Source organism: Rhynchophorus ferrugineus, unplaced genomic scaffold (genome assembly GCF_030347505.1).
Source record: "Rhynchophorus ferrugineus isolate W39M unplaced genomic scaffold, kcgeb_rfMv2 rfM9, whole genome shotgun sequence".
Taxonomy (NCBI): domain Eukaryota; kingdom Metazoa; phylum Arthropoda; class Insecta; order Coleoptera; family Curculionidae; genus Rhynchophorus; species Rhynchophorus ferrugineus.
In genome coordinates, this window is record NW_027472588.1 from 3,894,048 (window position 1) to 3,905,631 (window position 11,584).

At 32.9% G+C, this 11,584-nt stretch overlaps 1 non-coding gene across 1 annotated transcript; it reads right to left on the reverse strand.

Moving 5' to 3' along the window:
- Positions 1-1,230: 1,230 nt before the first annotated feature.
- Positions 1,231-1,303, reverse strand: TRNAR-UCG (transfer RNA arginine (anticodon UCG)). Its single transcript has one exon. It is a non-coding gene; the product is annotated as a tRNA-Arg (tRNA).
- Between the last annotated feature and the right edge of the window lie 10,281 nt (positions 1,304-11,584).

The window sequence follows — 11,584 nt, forward strand, 5'->3', positions numbered from 1 at the left end:
CATTGCCGCAACGCCAACCGTACGAATCCACGCATATTATCATTACGATTTAATAACGTCCAGTTTTCATTTGATTCTAATTAAACTTGTAACGAATCATTCAATAAATACTCTATCAATTTAATTATTGTTAATTTTAATTTTCAAACTCGCACGGACTTGTGGGGCCATCCATTGACAATGCACTGAAACATTGACTTTTTTAAGGCATTATAAATTTTATAGTAAACTGTAGTCTTGCGATTCTGCAATAAGCAAAGAGATGGCAACGTTAGTGGTGTTCCGAATTTATGCGTCATCTGTTGCTGTCTATCCGAACAGGGCAGGTCATAATTAATAGAGGAATCTGTAGTGCAATAAAATCTTTCTAATAACATAAGTCTTCGATAGATGGCAGACGCAAAAATATTGTAACAACCTATATGAGAAACAATCAACGTTTTGCAATTCCTTACAAGATGTCGCCACAAATAAACATAATTTAAACAAAAAATATAATTAAAGATTAAAATTAATTATAATATATTTTATCATTTGTACTCGAAAAATAAAACAGAAATAGACCTTAATAACTATCTTTCACTATTATACACGTATAGAATATTATTTTATTGGCGCAACGCCAACCCTACGAATCCACGCATATTATCATTCCGATTTAATAACGTCCAGTTTTCGTTTGATTCTAATTAAACTTGTAACGAATCATTCGATAAATACTCTATCAATTTCATTATTGTTAATTTTAATTTTCTAACTCCCACGAACTTGTGGCGCCATCCATTGAGAATGCACTGAAACATTGACTTTTTTAAGGCATTATAAATTTTATAGTAAACTGTAGCCTGGCGATTCTGCAATAAGCCAAGAGATGGCTACGTTAGTGTTGTTCCGAATTCATCTGTTGCTGTTTATCTGAGCAGGGCAGGTCATAAATAATAGAGGAATCTGTAGTGTAATAGAATCTTTCTAATAACATAAGTCTTCGATAGATGGCAGACGTAAAAATACTGTAACAACCTATACGAGAAACAATCGACGTTTTTCAATTCTCTACTAGATGTCGCAACAAATAAACAACAATTTAAACAAAAAATATAATTAAAGAATAAAACTAATTTTAAAATATTTTATCATTTATACTCGAAAAATATAGCAGAAATACAACTTAATAACTATCTTTCACTATTATACACGTATAGAATATTATTTTAATAAAAAAAAGTGAAGCGACCGTGACAGGACTCGAACCTGCAATCTTCGGATCCGAAGTCCGACGCCTTATCCATTAGGCCACACGGTCTGTGGGAGAATTTTATAGCCACAGCCTTTTAATGCACGTACTTTCATAAGTATCGATTTTTTAAAAATTATTTAATTATTTTTTTGTATATATAAACAAAAATTTAAAAAAAACTATCTACTTGTATGTAAATTAAACCCGACGAAATTCAATTAAAGGAAAGCCTATCGAGGGTTTTAAGCAATTAAGAAATAAAGGGAAACCCTTGTGCTTGTCATGTCTTTAATCTAACATGTTTGATCTGGCAATACTTCTACCAATTCGCCCTAACATCTGATCTGATGTAGGCCGCCCCTAAAACCCTTGCTTTTGCAATTTGTCCCACGGTTGAAATTGAATTGATATTGATTTTGAGAAGTGAAACAAAAAATAATGAAACGAATAAATCTTTGGAAAAAGAGGGGTTTAAAATATTGTATAGTAACTGATATTTTTAAACTATTAATAAAAGTAACCGCTATAAGAGAAATTAAATTTAACAAATGCCTTGATAAGCTGGTATATTTATTTTGTTATAGGCTATTGTGTTGTATCCTTGTTCTTTCAAATAATTTTGTGGTCATTTAGTTAGATTATAACTACTATATAAAATCATTTTTAATATTTGAAAAACTATGGTATACTTTTATTTCTTCCATAAATTTGATAGATATTTTATATATAAGAGACAGATAAACTTTAAAATACAGTCTTTATCGATTTATTATAGGCAATATTACTATAATAGATGTAGTAACGTCTGATAACAGAGATAAACTATTAATTAGAAAATGAGTTGGTTTTACAGGGATCATATTGTATCGAAATTTATCTGATATACGCATAATACATAACGTTCTAAAGAAAGGTAACTCTATTGTTAATTTGGCAGTTTTTTTCTTCAAAAAATCTCTTTTATTCTCTTGCTGGTGGGTAAGTTACTTGGAAACTATAACTGAATTAATTCCGGCCTTACCCAGCTTGGTTACTGGCATGAATAGTTCATTATCGAATTTGAGTTATACGGATGGAATAATACTGATATAGAGTTATATGCCATCATGAGAAAGTTTTAACAAATATAGTTAATGATAAAATTAGTCAGCCAGTCAATAATGTCATTCTAAACTACATAGAAAAGTTATTCACTATTAACATGATAAAATTATAAGTATAGGCAATCGGTTACCCTGTATATTTTTATTCGTATGAAACGTATCAATATATCCAAGGGTGTGGTAAGGGTTGTGAAAAATTAGTTTGGTTTATTCCTAATAGGTAACTTTGTAGTCGTTTATATCTTGTGATATTTATTCAAATCATTCGTAATTGTTTCTGTACGTCATGTAGTAGATATTTTTGTTTCTGTATACCATCAAGGTTTCGTATAACTTCTGCTACAACGATTGTAACCTTTGATTGAAAAACATGACTTATGTAAATTGTTTTTCGATCTTCATCAATTATCTCACACTCCTTAATATTATAAACTAGTATTTGCGTGTCATATTAATTAATAACTATTAATGGATGCTCATGAGTCATCAAAACGTTATCAATCATATATAGCATATATGACGCCAAAAAAATACTAATTAAAACTTAACATTCTGTAGTTGGAAATCGAAACAATTTTATCAAATTCGACTGTGGAATAGGATCGACGTTTTACGGATTTTTATTGTCCTTTTGAAGCGCGCTGAATGGGGCCAATATCGACTTTATCGCGCTGAATGCAGTTTAATATGCATTTTAGTTATAGAGGTAGACAGTTTCGAGTCGAGTTGCAGGAGTTGCGATAGAAAAATGTACATAACTCGTACAATTCCTGCGACGAAATGGTGGATTATAATGGAGAACTTTTTGCCGCTCTTAATATTACTATTATTATGTCATAGAAGAATATGTGATAGACGGGGTCCTTTTCACACGTTTTAAATCCTACAATATCATTTTTCCTTAAATAGATTGTAATTGTTATGGCTGTTTTGGTGAAATATATGTAAAAAACCATTAAAATACCTGATGTTATCACACATGCAGTTATCACAAATTAATATGTCAATTGTGTGATCATATGTGTATACTATAACATTTAAAGTGTTAAAATTTTAGTTATGTTAGTTAAAATTAGAGCCAGAAAATGCGGAAACAAGTGTACAAAGTATGAATGATTAGTAAAATGAAATAATTTTGTAGCTAGATATGGAACACGATGATATTTATGTGAAACAATTTTTTTTGCAATAACTCGAATAAAACAAAAATAATCTATGTAAGATACAGGCACAAACAATATAAATAAAATATTTATTTTGATATAGTATACTTTAAAACATTTTTACCAAAATTCGTCTGAATGCTGTAAAACTGTATGGATTATTTTTTTTGTGACTTTTCTTATGGCCTCTGATAAGTACTCTATTTTGATAATTTTGATAGCATTTGAATAATATAGTTTGAATAATGAATCTAATAGTTTCCAACTGTTACCCTAGCATTCTTTTTAAGGTGTTGTTCAAGGACTCTATTGCCCATGAATTAATTAGTTTATTCCTCACAGTAGTTTTTTAAACTAGTTTTTCTTGTGAAATATGAGGTCGTTACTGCTGATGATGATAATGATAACGGGAGTCACGTTTTTATTTATGTTACATTAATTTAATTTATATTAAAATAAGATTGTGCCAACAGTATTCTATCTACAGTTGTTTCAACAAATTTTCCCTTCTTTTCGCGAAAAATTACTTTCAATAAATTTTAAGTAAAAAAGTCACATAAAGCCAAAGTCGTATAACAGGCCAATTGAAAAATCCCCAGCCTACCTTAGTAGAACAACATTTTTTTGACAAAATTAGTCTTTTTTATTCAACATAATTCCCTTCAAGGATGTAGTACGATTTGTTATAGAGCATTTTTTTGAGATTTGAGAACAGGAAATAGTCACTGGGGGGCAGATCTGGAGAATACGGTGGATGAGGAAGCAATTCGAAGCACAATTCATGGATTTTTGCCATCCACTCGGATGACTGTCGATTGGAGTCCGGAGTGAAATGGTGGAGCCATCCATTGTCACATATGGATACAAAAATTCGAGTTTATTACACTTGATTTATTATACTTGGACAAAAGTGAGCTCGCGCGGCACCCACTTTGCAGAGAGCTTTCTCATATCCAAATATTCGTGAATGATATGATGTACACGTCCAGTTGATATCTTTAGAGGGTCTGCTATTTCATTTAATTTCAATTTACGGTCATTTAAAATCATTTTGTGGATTTTTAAATGTTTTAATCGGTAACAACCTCTTTTGGGCGTCCACTGCGTTAACCGTCTTCGATGCTCATTTCGCCACTTCTAAACTTAGCATACCAATCCTTGATGGTTGATTTTCCTGGGTCAGTGTCCGGAAACTCGTCATCAAGCCAAGTTTTTTCTTCAACTGTATTTTTTCCCTTCAAAAAGCAATATTCTATCAACACGCGAAATTTATTTATAACCATATTTTTCACAATAACAAAAGTTGCTTCACTCAAAATGCTATAATACACAAACTAATGATCCGACAGCTGTCAAATTTATACACGCAACTTTTGAGGGTTAGGGCTAACTAAAAAACGTATGGATTGAATTCTAGTAGCGCCATCATGTGTCAGACCCTGGATTTTACAATTGACCTGTTATGTAATTGTTTCGAATTTGCTGAAATATCATAGTTACTGAAACTCTAGGGTAGGTCTTCAAATCACATTAAGTTTTATAATTTTAAATGAGTACTTGTAAGTTTTGATGATATTAAACGTATATATACTTATAGATTCAATTTGTTATCCTTTATTATGGATATATAAATATATTAAACTGTATAGTACATTCATGTCATGTACCTTCAACATTCACATACATTAATTTAAATTAAAACATATCTCATAAAAAATAGAAGAACAATAATGAATGGGGAATAACCAGACTAAGACATTAAATTTCATACTACCTTCAATTAAGAATGAAATGTGAACAATTAACGTCCCAAAGAAGACAAAAGGCCAATAAATATTAGGCGCAGACAACCATCCCTATAAAAGATACCTAGCCAACGATAGGCGCTCGGATGAACATGGGTGGTAGCTTCGGAGATGAGCTCGATCCCCATTGTTCGAGGGATAAAACAATCGCTCAGCCGGAAAAGATTCCCTTCTTGCCATTGGCCTGATACAACAGCAGCAAATTTAGGCTCTAATACATTTTATATATTAATTTGTATATATTTAATACATTAAAATATGATAATGATATATATGCTGTATATTACATATATATATATATATATATATATATATATATATATATATATATATATTTATTCGGTACACGTCTTGCTTGTTAATTTGTAAATTAAGATCGCTCTAAGCAAAAAATGATTTGCCCTGTAGGTTCTGTGAGTTGTTTGAAATGTATAATAAGTAAAATTACTAATTTTCATAATATATTTCCTAAGGAATATATATAAATATATATATATATTTATATATATATATATATATATATATATATATATATATATATATATATATATATATATATATATATATATATATATATATATATATATATATTGTTTGGACGTTTACTATATATATTAAAACAAAAAAAGTCTGAATTCTCATTCACAACTAATCGTTATCGCTCATATGTAATCCAAGATATCAACGGCTTCAACTGGCGAAAACAAAACCACGGTCTCTCCAAATACCACACTTCATTCCGACCTCTTTCCTCCTAAATACCTAATAATTATTCCTGATTTCGCACACCTTCGTCAACACTACCACCACCCACCTTTTCAATCATTGTTTTCTCACTTATTCTCGCGCATATTCTCCGTCCAATTTGAGAAGCCCAACTCATAGAATGTGCCGCGTCGATGGGCTTTCCTTTTGATTAGCGTATAAAATCGTTTGGTTCGGAAAATTAGCAAAACAATGAGTCCCGGCACGATTCGTACCCCCTTCACCCCGGCCGCTGCCACCACCCCTCACGACATCATTCTCGGCATCGATGCGGAACAATGGGCGTCGATTGAAATTAATTAAGAAAAGACGACTAATTAAAGAGTCAGATGCAGACCTGCTAATCCTGCCTCAATGCAGGAACGCTCCGAAAGAATACGAGAGGTTTTTTTTTGTTCTGCGCGGCGTGACTGAATGGCATCGGCGTTGATGGGATTACATACAAGATACAAGAGATAGCCTGATTAATATTATTCGTTGTTTCTTTGATATTGTTAGTTCTAAGGTGTATTTAGCCGGTTTAAACTTACTGGAGGATGAGAATGAACTGCAATCTCGTCATTACATTGTTCGAGTTTACGTTGTGACTTCAATTTGGCAACGGCATTTGCCTGATTGATATAAATAAATTTACGGACAGTGAAAAATATGACTACTGTTTGAGTGATTAGATATTGAAGTAAATAAGTAAATTTTATTTTAAAATGCAGGTAAAGAAATTATTCTTTTATCAAATAAGTCTGGTTTGGTATTTCACTTTTGTATAATCAATTTTAATGTATACTAAATGTCTTAAAAAATCATTCAATGGCAATGTTGTCTTTCATATTTATTTGTCAAATCTTATCGACTTGGAAGAATAGTGGTTAATATACAAGCCGAAGATTCCTACATAAAGGTAGTTTGTATAACGTAGTTTAAGTAAAAGCTTTAATATGTTAGGTTATATTATTTCTAACCTGCATTTCATCAATAAAAATTTATTTAAATATAGCACTAAAGAGGTGGAAAGTAACATTCATTTATCACTATGTTGTCGCCAATCGGACTCTGATTTTAGACTTTGATACCACTTTTTGTGTTTTAAAGTCTCCTTTTTTATCAGCGAGGGTTTATCTGGACTAGATCTATAGTTTAAAGTAGGCTCCGAACCACGGTCCTCGGCATTAAACCTATCGACTAGCGAGTGACCTACTTAGAAATCAGCTCAGAAAACATCCAGTCTTACCCAGCCTGGTTACTGGCGTTACTGGGATTATTGTCCTTGTCCGATTTTGCAGTATTGCCTAAGGACAATCACAAATATTAAACAATCACAATCATAAATTTACGACCATGCCCCAGCAGGATTCGAACCCGCGACGATCGCAACAGTAAGTGGACCGTTCTGTCGCCTTTACCACTGCACCAACCAAGTCGCCTTCGATACCATTGTGGTAAAATTAGGAAGCTCTGAAGGTCCATGATGGCGTTTGATTTTGTCAAAAATAGTTTCCGTGAGCTATACCAGGTGACTTTCTGAAAAAAATATTTATGCATTTGGTACAAATATTTTGACAATTTTACAAGAATTGAAAATAGAATCTTCTTAGGAATATTGAGAGAGATTTAAATTTCTTAAACTTCTTTAAAGAAGTGAATTAAATGATCAAAGGTATGTATCTAGTCACTGTACCATTTGGACGGCTTACAGTTGTAGAAAAATTATTTGTGAACATTCATACATTATACCATCGCTCGACAGTTTTAGTTTGCCGATCTTCTGAATTATATTGTTTTTAGTCAACCTAGTATTCGTTTCCTCAAATTCTAATATTCTAGGAAACTAACTGGGAAACTGATCTACTACAATCCGCCTCTACTGTCCAAACTCCAATGGTCTAGGTTAGTCTGCAGCAACCCCAGGAATTTACGAACTTGAACAGTTTGTCATAGGATGGATATTTATAACTTTCAATGGTTAAAAATTAGAGGACCAAAATGTTTTTGCCTGAATTCTACTAAACTATTGGAAAGGAAGGCTTTGAGTAACTGCGAAACGACTACCTATCCAACATTAACTTATTTTCCTTTCTTGCCAAGCAAGTTATGATTCTGTTAATTTAATAAGTTCCATAGGAACGACCCTTACCATTTGCCACGAAGATCACTGACTGCGCCAGTTCTCAAAAGTCTAGGGTTTAAAGTTAATAATTTTAACTTATTTGAAAACTATTTTATTTTAACAGGAAAATGGTGAACTGTTGTTAAAGAAGTGTTTTTCGGATATCACTCGGATACAGATAAATAAAGAAAGCAATAAACTTGATATAAACTTGAAAAGTTATTTTCATAATGGAAATGTTGTTTTCGATTAACATGGCGGGGCTTGAAAGCAAGCAACGCGAATCATATATACTATACAATTAACAGAACATTATTTTCAATTTGTATAAGCTTGAAGAGCACAGAAAAAAGTTTTATATGTGCTATATGTCGAAAAACACAATGCCATATTTTATAATTCTAAAACGGATATAACACAATCGCACAATAATTTATTGTCTGCCCTGACATCATGTTTATATTTATTTGATTTAGTTTTTACACGTATTTTCCTGTGTCTGTCTATGAACGTGTGCGTATATAATAAGAGGTTTCCTTTTATACTTATTATATATATTATTTTTTGTATTTACCATAAAGGGAATGGATATAATTACCAAACTATTTATTCTGCGTTTAGCTAAATGAGGTGTTAAGTTCTGTTATAATGGCTAGTATGTATTTCCGTTCTGGTATAAGGACTGTAGTGTGAATTAATTTTTAAAGTTTTTTATATAGATATGGTGTAAGGGCTTATTATCGGATCAATTTATATTTCAATATTTTATATAGTTATTCATTTTTTTTCTCAGAATAATTTTTAGTTAAAATGTACTAGTCAAGAATACAAAACTAATATTGAGGGTGCAGGTTTCACCAGACTTTCACGTATTTTTGCTGAAAAATCGATCTCATAAACGGAAGACGCAGTGGGTAACTCTAAAAATTGAAAATAAGGGACTATTATTCTCTGAGATCCGGAAAGGGTGATATATTATTTGAAATTTAAAAAAATGCTTAAAAATTGGTTGTTGGTTTATTGGTTGTTTGGAGAGTTGGTTAAAAGCGTTTCAGCTTTGGAAGAAGATAATGATTAAGTATAATTGTGGTACATATTTGACTTTGACAGCATTTGCTTTAATAATTCATTCCCTTTTAAATAAACTTAGTTGACACAACATAAAAATAACTCTAGAATATTTTCTTTTGATAATCTTCTTCTTTGATATTCTTCTTTGCACCCGAGAGAAACCCACAAAGATTTGTCAAATAACCTAGTATACACTTTTTTTGTTATTAACAGATCAATTGAAAAGTTCCCGGCCTGACACATAGGTGGCGTTACTAGAATTAAATCCATATGATTTTTAGTTAGTCCTAGCGCTTAGAAGATGCGTGTATAAATTTGCTATCGGATCATTAGTTTGTGAATTATAGAGTTATGAGTTAAGCAACTTGCATTGCACAAAAAATTGATAAAAAGGAATTTCGCGTGTTGATAAAATATTGCGTTTTGAAGGGAAAAAATACAGTTAAACCAAAAACTTGGCTTGATGCCGAGTTTCCGGACACTGCCCCAGGAAAATCCACCAAGGATTGGTATGCTAAGTTTAGACGTGGTAAAATAAGCACCGAAGACGGTTAACGCAGTGGACGCTCAAAAGAGATTGTTACCGACTAAAACAATTAAAAAAATCCACAAAATGGTTTTGAATGACTGTAAACTGAAATTGAATGAAATAGCAGGCACTCTAAAGATATCAACTGAACGTGTACGTCATATTATTCACGAATATTAGGGTATGAGAAAGCTCTGTGCAAAGTGGGTGCCGTCCGAGCTCACTTTTGACCAAAACAACGACAAGTTGATGATTCGGAACAGTATTTGAAGATGATCAAATGAAATAAACCGAAGTTTTTTCGTCGATATATGACAATGAATGAAACATGGCTCCATCATTTCACTTCGAAGTCCAATCGACAGTCATCCGAGTGGATTGCACACGATGAACCCGCTCCAAAGCGTAGGAAATTGCAACAGTCGGCTGGCAAGATTATGACGTCTGCATTTTGAGATGCGCATGGAATAATTTTCATTGACTGCCTTGAAAAAGGAAGGACTATCAACAGCGCCTATTTTATAGCGTTATTGGACCGTTTGAAGGACGAAATCGCCAAAAACCCGTCGCATTTTAAGAAAAAGAACGTGTTGCTTCACCAAGACAGTGCACAGTGTCAAAAATCCATGGATTGAGCTTCGAATTGCTTCCTCATCCATAGTATTCTCCAAATCTGGCCCCCAGAGATTATTTCCTATTCTTATATCTCAAGAGTATGCTTGCTGGAAAGAAATTTTCGCCGAAGGAAGAGGTGATCACCCTTGAAGGAAATTATGTTGAATCAAAAAAAACTAATTTTGCCAAAAAAATGTGTTTTACTATGGTAGGCCGGGGACTTTTCATTTGACCTGTTACAATAATTATTATGAACATAATTTCTTATGTAACGTTTTTCTTTTGTGTTAAAAATCTAAGTTTTATTATTTTTTACTTTTTAGTGAGTTCCTTATTTATTTTTTGAAGTCCGTTCAATTTTTTTGTTAAAAATATTTTTTAAGTATTGAAATAATGAGGATACAATTACCTCATATTTTAACTGGAAATTGAATAGCTCTGTTTCATCGAATGCGTTAACGATAATATTCGCCACCAAAGTGGAAACTTATCCCCGCTGCTGACAACAATCGATGCGTCGTCGACTGTAAAGAAAACCCATTGACTACGGAATTATCCGAGCGACTGTAGCAATAAATTAGAATGGCCCGTGGAGAACAAGCGTCCAATTCCGGCATTCAATTAACGCTACGAAAACAGTCCTATAAACAGATAACATGCGTTATGGATACCAGCGACAATACCGCATTGTTGCCACGTAGACCGTCGGTAATACGTTGCTTGTCAGATTCGCGTGATGCCATGGTACCGTGTGCCGTACATTGGAGACAAAGGACCCATTTACCCTCCAACAATCGCCTGAAAAGCGAGCGGAGATTTCGATGTGCGAACATGTCGGACAAATTAGCTGATTATTAGTTTCGTGACAAGGAAAATTGGACGGTAGCAGGAACTATCGGTTTTGTAACCCGCTGCATGAGATGAAACTCGTCCGTTGTCAGGTTCTACGGTGAAACCATCAAACAATCTCAAAAATAACACGAACAGTTTACATACAGTTGGTCCAAAATAGCTGTGGACGATACCGAATTTATTTCCGTTTGCAGTCTGTAAATTCCTAAGACCGTATCATTCCTTCCCATTTTGTTCTAGGAGAGGAAGAACTACGAAAACTCCGAAATAAAAGTGGTCACAAGGCTGAACCAAAAAAATACATCATGGAGAGAGACACACCGAGTGTAACACATGGGCT